The sequence below is a fragment of the Tamandua tetradactyla genome, chromosome 2, assembly GCF_023851605.1.
Source record: "Tamandua tetradactyla isolate mTamTet1 chromosome 2, mTamTet1.pri, whole genome shotgun sequence".
Taxonomy (NCBI): Eukaryota; Metazoa; Chordata; class Mammalia; order Pilosa; family Myrmecophagidae; genus Tamandua; species Tamandua tetradactyla.
In genome coordinates this window covers 69,104,201-69,116,942 of record NC_135328.1, presented here as the reverse complement: position 1 = coordinate 69,116,942, position 12,742 = coordinate 69,104,201, and the positions used below count along the sequence as shown (strand labels likewise).

The 12,742-nt window shown below is 37.7% G+C and overlaps 1 protein-coding gene and 1 pseudogene across 3 annotated transcripts in view; one reads left to right on the top strand and one right to left on the bottom strand.

Annotated features, from left to right (window-relative positions):
• TEK (TEK receptor tyrosine kinase) overlaps positions 1–12,742 on the top strand; it is a 121,324-nt gene that overhangs the window by 40,703 nt on the left and 67,879 nt on the right. The window lies entirely within an intron of this gene.
• Positions 2,535–3,084, bottom strand: LOC143660676 (rRNA-processing protein FCF1 homolog pseudogene; annotated as a pseudogene).

Genomic DNA, 12,742 nt, shown 5'->3' with positions numbered 1-12,742 from the left:
GACTTGCACAGACTCACTCTTAAAGAAAATGAAGAAAAGTAAGAGAGAATCCTTGGGCCTGAGACTTACACAGGAGCCCTTTGGATTAGGTGAAGGACCTCCCTGAGGGTTACCTGGCAAAAGCACATGTGGCAACTGCTGATATCCATCTCCAAGAAACCCCTCTTTTCTCCCAAACTGCAACTGCATAGCCAAGCCGGTTGTGAAATTGCTTTTCCAGAATCACTTGCATCTGCAGAGAATTTGTTTCCTGTTAAGGTCACTGCTGTAAGAAAGGGGGCAAGAATCAAAGGACTTTTGAAGGAAACACAGGGAATCTTCCTTAGCTCATGTTCAGTCTGTTTCCTGCCCATGCAGGTTTGAAGTGTGAGGGAGGGTAGGCACACTGCAGGACACAAAGCCTTTGCTTTTCCTATTTCAGAGACTGCCTTAGCTCCTACATGACTATCTCTGAGTCTGACAAATAGATCATAGCTTCATGCAGATTCACTTGATCAAACAACAGTCTTTATACCATGTTAATAAAAATAACCCTGTATGAAGGAAATCGATTATTTGGATAACGCTTCCTTTCCCCATTTTATAGTAGAGGAAAGTGAGACAGAACTCCAAAGCTGTCCTGTTGATTGCGGTAGGTGAAAATAATCACCTGGGCTTAAGATGTATTACTTTCAATGACTATGTCCTTCCAGTTCAGCACAAGCATATCAAAAATATACAGTTTGTCAAACACAATGTGTGGTGATGGGGAGTTAAAGATGAACAAAACAGAATCCCTTTCCTTAGGGAGCTCCTCCCAGCCTAGGGAAGAAGACAGACATGCCAATAATGAATTAGAATATTAGAATGCTGCAATTAGATTGGGTAAATGTGTGTTCCTTTTCTTTTTTGGCATGGCAGGCTCTGGGAATTGAACATGGGTCTCAGGCATGGCAGGCGCGAATTCTGCCACTGAGCCATGGTTGCACCACTCTGTGTTCCTTTTTGTAATCAAGATCTTTATTTTAAAAATTTACCAAAGAAATACAATATTAAATATATAAAACAATAAGTGGAGCATCTTTTTCACTTTTTTCCCACTGTAGCCCCCAATCTGGCAATTTCACTCACCAGTGGTGCCACTATTAGTTGGCTGGCATGTGACTTCCAGGCTCTCCTCCATGTTTTGGCAAAAATGAGATCATGTATACAGTTTTCCGTCTTGTTTTCTTCATTTACACTATCGAGGACATTATTCCATGGAAACATAATATTCTATTTTATATATGTACCAGTATTTATTTAGCAAAGCCCCTATTTGTGAACTTTCTGTTGCTTCTGATCTATAACTGTGTGCTGCAGTGGAAATCCTTGCTGTATCTTTGTATATTTTTACTGGCAACCATAGAAGATACATTTTTTATTATGACTTTAAAAATTAGTGAACAATATCATTGTGTTTTGGAGGTGTGTAATGGCCAAAATCAGAATACAGAACAGTTTGATCATCCCCGCACTCTCCCTTGTGCTGCCCCTTTATTGTGAAGTCTCTCCCAGCCCTAACTCCACCCTAAATGTTTGCCTTATCCAGAATGCCATATAAATGGGGTCAAACTGTATGTAGCGTTCTCTCTCTTTTTTTTAAACAGCATCAAAAAGTGAATGCATTTGGCAACGTGGGACAGAAATCCTAGAATGAGCTGAGACTCAGCATCAAGGGATTGAGAAAAACCCTAGAATGAGCTGAGATTTAGCATCAAGGGATTGAGAAAACCTTCCCGACCAAAAGGGGGAAGAGTGAAATGAGACAAAGTGGCAATGGCTGAGAGATTCCAGAGTTGAGAGGTTATCCTGGAGGTTATTCTTACGCATTAAGTAGATATCACCTTGTTATTCAAGATGCAATGGAGAGGGTGGGCCACGGTGGCTCAGCAGGCAAGAATGCTTGCTTGCCATGCCAGAGGTTTGATTCCAGGTGCCTGCCCACGTTAAAAAAAGAAAAAAAAGATGTAATGGAGAGGCTGGAGGGAACTGCCTGAAAATGTAGGGCTGTGTTCCAGTAGTCATGTTTCTTGAGAATGATTGAATAATGATATAGCTTTCACAATATGACTGTGTGGTTGTGAAAACCTTGTGTCTGATGGTCCTTTTATCTACATTGTCAACAAATGAGGAGAACATATGAACAAAAATAAATAATAGGGGGAACTAATGCTAAAATAAATTTAGTTTGAAATGCTAGTGATCAATGAAAGTGAGGGGTAAGGGGTCAGGTAGGTATAATCTTTTTTTTTCTTTTCTTTTCTGTTTTTGTTTTATTTCTTTTTCTGAATTGATGCAAGTGTTCTAAGAAATGATGAATATGCAACTAAGTGATGATATTGTGAATTACTGATTATATATGTTGGTGTTTTATTTGGTTTGTTAAATTTTTTTAATTAATAATAAATTTTAAAAAAACGTGAGTGCATTGCATAACACTCAGTTGGCTCATAATAAAATATGTTTAATGAACTAGTAACACAGAAAGTCAGAGAAACTTTGCCTTGTAAAGACTAGAATCCAGGGACTCCATATTCATCTGGCACCCATTCGATGTTGTATCTATGGTTAAAAATGTACATGGTAGGAACTCTGGGGATCTTTTGGATTCTTTGCTTAAGGTCCCAGTCAACCATAGCCACAATATAACACTTGTGCTGCATTACTGTCTGTACCAGGCTGTCATCTGCATAGGTTCCTTTGTGTGTGCATGATATCCATTCAAATCTTGGATCCTTAGAGCCACTCGATATTTTTGTCCCAATTTCTCAATTTCAACATAACACAGTCAGTTATATGAGGAATACACTTGGCATACAAACAGTCCATCATCGACTGTACTAAATCTAGTTTGGCATTAATGGGGAAGTTGATAAAGTTGGTATTGACCAGGATGTGGTAAGCTGGGCCCAGTTGTGTATTATATTGGAAGAATAAGCAGGAAGGGTATTAGGGCACTTCTCTTTCCTTGGGTGTGCTGGGATCCTTCTTTTCTTTCTTTTTAGGTCTTACTCTGTCCTTTTCTTTAGGCCTCTCATCTCTAAGACTAAGCACTCACTTCATAGTCTTGTTTCCTTTTGCTTACTCACTCATTCTTATTTGTGGCCTTTTCTTATTAGCTTCTTTTACTCAGAGAAATGCCTTTGAGATTCATCCATGTTGTTGTAGGTATCAGTAGTTTGTTTCTTTTTATTGCTGAGTAGCATTCTATTGTTTGGATGTACCTCAGCTTCTTCCTGCATTCAACCACTAAAGGGTATTTCGATTGTTTCCCGGTTTGGGCAATTATGAATAAATAGAGCTGTGATAAATATTCATTATATGAACATAAATTTTCATTTATGTAGGGTAAAAACCTAGGAATGAGATTGCTGAGTCATATGTTAAATGTATGTTTATCTTTATCAAAAAAGAAACAAATCTGCCAAAACTTTTTTTATAGCTATCTGTACCATTTTGCTTTGCCACCAACAATGTATGATATTCCCACTTGTTTGGCAGTATAACTAGCATTCGGTATTGTATTCTTTTTTTTACATATACATATATCCATTCTAATAGGTGGATAGTGGTACCTCATTTTTATTTTAATTTGCATTTCCCTAATGGCTAATAATATTGATCATCTTTTTGTGTGTTTATTTGCCACCCATATGTCTTCTTTCATGATATGTGTTTTCAAATCTTTTCTCCATTTTCTAAAAATTGGGCAGTTTGTTTTCTTACTGTTGAGTTTTAAGAGGTTTTTAAAAACTATATTCTGAATACAAATCAAATATGTGATTTGCAAATATTTTCTACATTTTTAAGTCTTTCATAGGCCAAAATTTTAAAAATTATCAATTTTTTTCTTTATGTATCATGTCTGAGATATCATATCTAAGAACTTGCTACCTAGCCCAAGTCATGAAGTTTTTTTCCCATGTTCTGGAACTTTTATATTTTTACTTTTTACATGATTCATTTTCAGTGATATCTGTATGAGGTGAGGGGGGAGGTTTGGGTTGAAGTTCTTTTGGGTTTTTTTGCATGTTAGTTTCCAATTGCTTCAACACTCTTTGTTGAAAAGATTGACATTTTTTCATTGGCTTGCTGAAAGATACTTTTTTTTTTTTTTCACGTGAACTTGTGTGATATAAAAATAGTTTGTTAGAAGAGTGGGTTTTGAAGTCAGTCTGACTTGGGTTTGAATCTCAACTCTACCATTAATTATCTGTGACAAAGGACCAAACACTTAACTTTTCTTTGCCTTAGTCTCCTCAACCATAAAATGATAGTCATACTACCTACTTCATTGGATTACCATGAGGATAAGTGAGTTATTATGTGTGAAACACTTAGTGTAATCAAATTGCTTTCTTATGGCAGCTGAAGAACAGGCACTGAGGAGTTAAATGTTTTGTTCAGTACCCTTTTGGAGGACAGAGATGGTTTGGGTGTGGGTGTATGAGGGGAGATTGGCAAGTGATTCAATCAGTAGAGGAGCACAGAGAGGGTGGTCTGGCTCGAAAGACTGATTCCTCCCACTCCAGATACATTTCCTGCAACTAGAAGACATGGTCCAAATGAGACCATCCCTCCTTTAGGGCGAGAAGGATAGGAAAGATTACGAAGCGGCATTGCCAGGTTTGGGGGAATTGATGAGGTAGGCAAAACTCATCTCTACGTATTTTCAATCTCTCTGTCCTGTATCTTTCCCCAGCTTTTTGGTCCGCTGTCCACATTGTCGCTCCTCCTTGCCCCAATTTCAGTCAAGCTCTAGAATTCTGCAGGTGCCTTCCTGCTAGATTTTTATACCTCCTAAATTGCCTATGATAAGGATGTGGCCATTTGCACTGCTACTCTGAGATAACAGAAAGGCTCTAGAGAGAAATCGGTGCCCAAAGGCTGCCTTTGCCATTACCCTCTGTGTGACACCAGATAGTTGTCCTTCTTGCAAAAGACAATCTCTGAAGTCCCTTCCAGCTTCAATAACCCTTGTTTTGATGATGCCGTATTCCCCTTTCCCAATGTCAGCCCCACAGAATGGATTTTGCATGGAAGCACACGTGTGCTAAATATGGAATAAAATTTCCTGTTTGGATGCTCTGCCTACTCTCGCTAGAAAAGTTTCCTGACAATTGCTGGGTCCTAAAACTGCCCAGAGAATGTTTTGTTTATCCTGAGTGGAAGATTTCTGCTGTTTGAAGGTGGAGAGAGGATGCCATTCCCTCCAGCAGACAAAGGCTCTGTTTGGGGAAACTGTCTTGGCACAATTCCTGGGAGAGAACAGTTTGTTGCTAGAGACACATCCCAATCACATCCAGGATGCCCCTGTTTAAGTCCAAACTCCCAACTACACAATAAAAAAAAGTTAACAACTTAACCTTCGTTGTTTCCAGTCCTGTGCACTTTGGTCTTTTCTCATTAATTGTCCAATATCTTCTTGGAAAGATTCCTGAGGATGAAGTTATTGCCCGGAGCCTTACTACACGCATAAAAGGATCACAGAGAATAAAAAAAAAAATTAAAGTGTTGGAAGCTTTCCCAGGAATGGGAGTTTTTGAGGGGAGACAAGAAGGTAGAGAAGATAACAGGGTTGTTGCAATGAAATGGCATCTGGGAGGTGTGCATAGGATCCAAAAAAGAAAAATGTAATGCCAACTTAAGGATAAATTTAAGGAAGAACATTCTAGAATGAATTTTATTGAACACTTATTCATTTTTCAAAACTCTTCTCAGTAGTTACCTTTTTGGGGGAAGACTTTCCTAACTCTCTTTTCATATTCTGCTCCCTTTGGCTGGGCATCTCCAACTTTCATTCAGGTCAAATATCACTTCTTCAGGGAGACCTTACTTCCTGACCCACCAGTATACCGACTTCCAGCCCCTTGTCAAATCGGATTTAGGCTCACCATTATGTTATCTCATAGCACCTTACAATTTTCTCACAGTACTAATCATGGTTCCATGGTTATATTTATCATTCTATTGGTTTTCCATATATATCTTTCTCATTTACCTGTTACCTGAGGGTTGAGACTATATTTTCTTAGTCATTGTTGTATCTCTAGGGCCAAGTGCCTTACCTAGCCAACTGGAGATAGTGATACATGTTTGGCAAACTAATGAATGACAAATATATAAATGACGTATGACTGTTTTGTGAACTGGAGAGAAGTTTAAAAAATAACTAAATGAGAATCAAAACAATTCCACGAAATATTCTGGGTAGTTTGGAGAGTCTTTTTGTTTCTTCAGCTCATTCCTTGAACCTTGATTCCAGAATGCTTCTAGCTTAGACAATTTCAGCTCACTGCTGGGCGCCTGATTTCAGAAATCAAGGTAATGCTAAACGCAATTTTAAATATTTAAAATTTTAAGATATCTATTGTTGTTATAAAGGTGAGAGAACCAAGAACACTTCAGAAAAATTTAAATGTAGGTAATAACAAACTGTTGAGAAACCTTAGAGACAACTCCTCTGAAGAAATGCTACATTATTCCAAACACATATTAGCAAAATTCCACCTCACACTCCACTTCTGAGGTAATAACAGGCACAAGGAAATAGCTTTGCTATGCAATAATTTAATCTGCTTTTTACTCTTAGCTTGCAAATGCTTCAGTAATGGGAACAGGGCTAATCAGAACTTGGCTATCTGCAGTTGTGCTGAATTTGAATGTGGGAAGAGAGAGAAATCAGGCTAATTGAAAAAGCATGTTAGGCTCTAGTGGAAGGTATTTTTATTGATATTCATATTTCACCTCTCTGGGTCTCATTTTCTTCATCTGCTAAAAAAAGAAAAAAGAGTCAGAATTGGTGACCTCTGAGGCTTTCGTTATTTTTTCATTTTTATGGAGGCAAAATTCACTTAATAGTCACCACTTTAACCTTTTTAAAGTTTACTATTCAGTGGCTTTTAGTACATTCATTTTACATAATTTTCTGAAGTTTATTGTGGTAATATACATATACCTCAAAACCTGCCACTTTAAACACTTTTAAGTGTACAATTCAATGGCATAAATTACGTTTACAATATTGTGCTACTATTATCACCATCCATTATCAAAACTTTACCATTGCCTTAAACAGAAATTCCCATAGCTAATTTTAAAAAACCACATTTCTTCCTCCTCTCTGCCCCTGGTAACCTCTCATGTACTCTCTGTCTCTATGAATTCACATATTTTGGAAATTTTATATAAGTAGAATCATTCAATTTTGTTCTTTCCTGTCTGGATTATTTTACTTAGCAAAATGTTTCTAGGTTCTTCTGTTGTAGCATGTATCAGAACTTCCTTCCTTTTTATGACTGAATTATATCCTATTGTATGTATATGTCACTTTTTTTATGCATTCATCTGTTAAGGGACATCTGAGTTGTGTCTGCCTTTTGGCTATCATGAACAATACTGCTATGAACATTGGTGGACAAGTATCTGTTGGAGTTCATGTTTTCACTTCTTTTGTGTGTATACCTAGGAGTAGTTGAGGTCATATGGTTATTTTATGTATAACTTTTTGAGGAACTGTACCATTTTACATTTTCATCAACAAATGCCTGAGGGTTCTACTTTCTCGGCATCTTTGCCAACACTTATTTTCTATTTAAAAAATTGCCATCCTATGGGGTGCACGGGTGTTTCAGGGGTAGAATGCTTACCTGACGTGTGGGAGACCCGGGTTTGATTCCCAGACCATGCACCCCTCTCCACCCCCACCCCCCCAAAAGCCATTCTAGTGAGAGTGAAATGGTGTCTTATTGTGGTTGGTTTTGCATTCCTTTAATTAAACAAAATCTTTTTTTTTTCAAATAAAATCTTGTAGAATAATTGTTAAAAAAAAAAAAAAGATCAAAGTAGAGCTGCTCTAATGAGAGTGTATGTAAGTGGGGTCTGGAATCCACCTTGTTGAGTTCACCTCCCTCACTACTACTCATAGAAACTTCTGGAATCCTGCTTCAGAAAATAAGAAATGAGGACTACCTGAAATAGAGTTTGGAAAACATGGCTCTCTCACCAATTACTAATTCAATTCAGTTCTGTTATGTGGATGTTGATTTAGGCCCACAACCATTTCTATTGCTATTTTTAGATTAAAAATATTTCTATGTCTTAGTTAATGTTCATTATTCAAAGCAATATTGAACACAAAAAGACCCAAATACAACAACATGTTTTGAACATCATTTTGAGGTTACCACAATGGGATTTCGTCTGAAAATGTTACTATGAAAATTAGATGCTCTTCAATACAACACATAAGGAAATATAATTAGCCAAATAACATTTTAGGGTAATTTATGCATCAGTTGTGATGAACAATTATTTCTCATCTTGGTAGATGCCATGCCATGGCAGCAAATACTCCTTTCCAAATAAGAGCACATCTTAATGCAAACACTGAAAAGCGTTTTGAGAGGAGATCTTTCCTGAGGAAAAACACCATCAATCTCAAAAACAAGTAAGATGTGTGCAATTTAATATGAATCTCATTATTTATAACAAACTCTTAGCCTTGATGATAGAAGGGAAAATTGGACTAATTAGTGAAGTTGAACAGAGCTCATTGAGGCCAGGTCTCCAACATGACTTTGAGAGGATAGTGCTATAATATAAGAAAAGTTGTTAACCACGAGGACAGAGATCAGTGCGAGCCCAGATGGGATCTGCCATTTTACAATTCTTTGCAGGAAAATGTCCTTGGTGGCAGATTCCTTGGGTAGCTCCACCCATGGCGTCTGACCTTTCACAGAGTCACTAGAACCCTTGCATGAAGCCACAGGCCTGCTGGTATCCATTGCAGTAGGGACTTTTCACCTCTAACCTCTTTGAAATGCTAAGTTTGGTCAACCTCCACTTCCCTTTTCTTAAATTTTATATTAACCTACGTCATTACTTTTCAAAGAACAAACTTCACTTTTTAAAGCAATTTTAGGTTTGCAAAAGACTTGTTCAGAAAGTACAGAGTTCCCATGTATCCTCTCTCCCCACCCCACTAATTAGTTTCCCCTATTATTAATATCTTGCATTACTGTGGTACATTTGATGCAATGGTGATGAACCAACTTTAATACATTATTTTAAATTAGTGTCTACAGTTTAAGGTTCACTGTTTTGTGTTGTACAGTTATATGGGTTTTGATAGATACATTATATCATCTGTCCACCATTACATTATCATACAGAATAGTTTCACTGCCCTAAAAATGTCCTTTTCTCCACTTATTCATCCCTCTGGTCTTCCCCTTGAACCCTTAGCAACTACCAATGTTTTATACTGTCTCTATAGTTTTGCCTTTTCCACAGCATCATATAGTTGGAACCACACAATACATAGTTTTTTCAGACTGGTTTCTTTCACATAGCAATATGCATTTTAGATTCTTCATGTCTTTTTGTATCTTCATAGCTCATTTCTTTTTATTGCTAAATATTATTCCATTGTATGGATATATCTTAATTTGTTTATCCTTCACCAGTTAAAGGATTTCACAGTTGCTTCCAATTTTTGGCAATTATGAATAGAGCTGCTATAAACATTGTGTACAGGTTTTTGTGTGGGCATCATTTGGGTAAATACCTAGGAGGATTATTGCTTGATTGTAAGACTCCAAATGGTTTTTTTTGTTTTTTTTTTTTTTTGAGCACTGAAGGATGATGTCATTTCCTATTATAAATCCAAAGAAGAGAGAAAGAGAAAATGAATTATTTGGATACAATCAAAGAAGATTTGGAGTGGATAAAGGGATACATGATAACAGACATTATATTCCATGGCTCTGACTGCCTCCCTTCCTTCCAGGGCTATTGTACCCTTTTAAGGGAAGCACATATATTTACATTTTTAATTTCAGTTTTTATGTGTAGTTTCAGATAGTTCAAAAGCCAGTAGAAGTATACAGTGAAAAATCTTTCTCCATGCTTGTCCCCTGCCTTCTCATTCTCTTCTATAGGTCACCACTATTCTTAATTTCGTGTGTTACCTCTCAGAAATTCTTATACATATCCAAGGAAATGTAAATATGGATTCTTATTTTAGGAAAACTAACCAGAAGAATTGTGAGATCTGTCCAGGAACCTTGTGGATATTGCTTCTCATGCTTAAAGCTCACATCCAAGAGCCTTCTGATATTTCTATTGTAAATGGTGTTAGGGAGGACAGAGGGCTCACTTGTGGAAGAAGCCTTCCTACAAATGACATGCAGAATAAGGGCAGCAAAGTATAGTCAGGTCCAGACTTCAGGGAGCATAGAAGCTCTCTTTCCATTCTGATAGTGAAGGGAGATAGCTGGGAGTAGTAAGAGGAAAAAGAAACCCGATCCATACCTAGAAACAATTCACCGACCAAGTATGGTTGTCTCTTCAAATCAGCTGCTTTTCTCAATTGTTTCCTAAAGTCATTAAATAAACCACGGCCAGTGCCAGTGCCATGAGTTCAGAGGCAATTCCTCAGTTTTGGCAATTCACTCAACTGGCCTTAGAAACAGGGCTGGATTAAATCAGTGTTGAAAGAATTACCATGTTTCCTTCCTCTTATGACTCTCTGGGAACATGCCTGAAATGAATGAGGGCAGGAGATAAGGTGGTGTCCTCTCCAAGGCAGGGCTGAAGATGCACGTGGAAGGGAAGGTGTGCTCCGCTCTTACTCTTGGAGCTGTAATTCCGCTGCTTGGTTTCCTAGCTCATCTTCTGTGTCTTTTTCTTATCCTAACTTCTGCCCTTTCCCCAAGATCAGAGATTAGTTATTGACGAGGGAAGAAGCCAATTAAATGCTTTAGTGATGAGGGTTTAGAAACAATCTAGGCAAGTTTTTCTATCACATCCTCATGTATTGAATTAGCATCACAATAAAATACAACTCTGTTGCTTAAATTGATTTGACATTGAAATTCTTCTTCCTAATTAATCAGATAAAGAAATAACTCCTAGTAAGATCATCTTCAAAACATCACTGTGTACAGCAAACATTGGTGATCTGAAACCTTATCATAAGAGAACTGCATGCCAGAAACAGCGCTTATCTTAAGTAGGTGCCAGTACTCCACCTGCCAAGCAATGAGTTAGGCAGAATGTTCCTGTATAAACAGATGTGAACAAAACAGCATCAGTCCTTGTCTTCACGGAATTTACTATCTAGGAGAAGAGAGAGTAAATACAATAATTGCAAATTGTGGTAATCTTCATGAATGTAACAAGCGGGAGACTGAGTGAGAGGATAATGAGAACAGAGTGTATCATCTGTATTGTCGAAGGGCAGGCAAGAAAAGCCCTCTATGAGAAAATGGCATTTAAGCTGAGACCCAAAGGATGAACTGGAGTTGGCCATGCGAAGAGTGAAGAGCAAGCCAGAAGAGGGAATAACATGTAAAAAAGGCTGAGGAGGTAAGGTAGGGAAGGACATGGAGTACCCAAGGAACTGAAAGACCAGTGAGGATTTGAATCCCAGCTCTACCTTCAATAGTGTGGAATCTAGTCTCCATTTCTTCATCTTTAAAATTGGAATTATGCAAAAGAATGAAAGAAGACCCATCTCTCACACCCTATACAAAAGTTAACTCAAAATGGATCAAAGATCTAAACATTAGGTCTAAGACCATAAAACAGTTAGAGGAAAATGTTGGGAGATATCTTATGGATCTTACAACTGGAGGCGGTTTTATGGACCTTAAACCTAAAGCAAGAGCACTGAAGAAGGAAATAAATAAATGGGAACTCCTCAAAATTAAACACTTTTGTGCATCAAAGAACTTCATCAAGAAAGTAGAAAGACAGCCTTCACAATGGGAGACAATATTTGGAAATGATATATCAGATAAAGGTCTAGTATCCAGAATTTATAAAGAGATTGTTCATCTCAACAACAAAAAGACAGCCAACCCAATTACAAAATGGGAAAAAGACTTGAACAGACACCTCTCAGAAGAGGAAATACGGATGGCCAAGAGGCACATGAAGAGATGCTCAATGTCCCTGGCCATTAGAGAAATGCAAATCAAAACCACAATGAGATATCATCTCACACCCACCAGAATGGCCATTATCAACAAAACAGAAAATGACAAGTGCTGGAGAGGATGCGGAGAAAGAGGCACACTTATCCACTGTTGGTGGGAATGTCAAAGGGTGCAACCACTGTGGAAGGCAGTTTGGCGGTTCCTCAAAAAGCTGAATATAGAATTGCCATACGACCCAGCAATACCATTGCTAGGTATCTATTCAAAGGACTTAAGGGCAAAGACACAAACGGACATTTGCACACCAATGTTTATAGCAGCATTATTTACAATTGCAAAGAGATGGAAACAGCCAAAATCTCCATCAACAGAAGAGTGGCTAAACAAACTGTGGTATATACATACGATGGAATATTATGCAGCTTTAAGACAAGATAAACTTATGAGCCATGTAATAACATGGATGGACCTAGAGAATATTATGCTGAGTGAATCCAGCCAAAAACTAAAGGACAAATACTGTATGGTCCCACTGATGTGAACGGACATTCGAGAATAAACTTGAAATATGTCATTGGTAACAGAGTTCATCAGGAGTTAGAAACAGGGTAAGACAATGGGTAATTGAAGCTGAAGGGATACAGACTGTGCAACAGGACTAGATACAAAAACTCAAAAATGGACAGCACAATAATACCTAATTGTAAAGTAATCATGTTAAAACACTGAATGAAGCTGCATCTGAGCTATAGGTTTTTGTTTTGTTTTGTTTTGTTTTG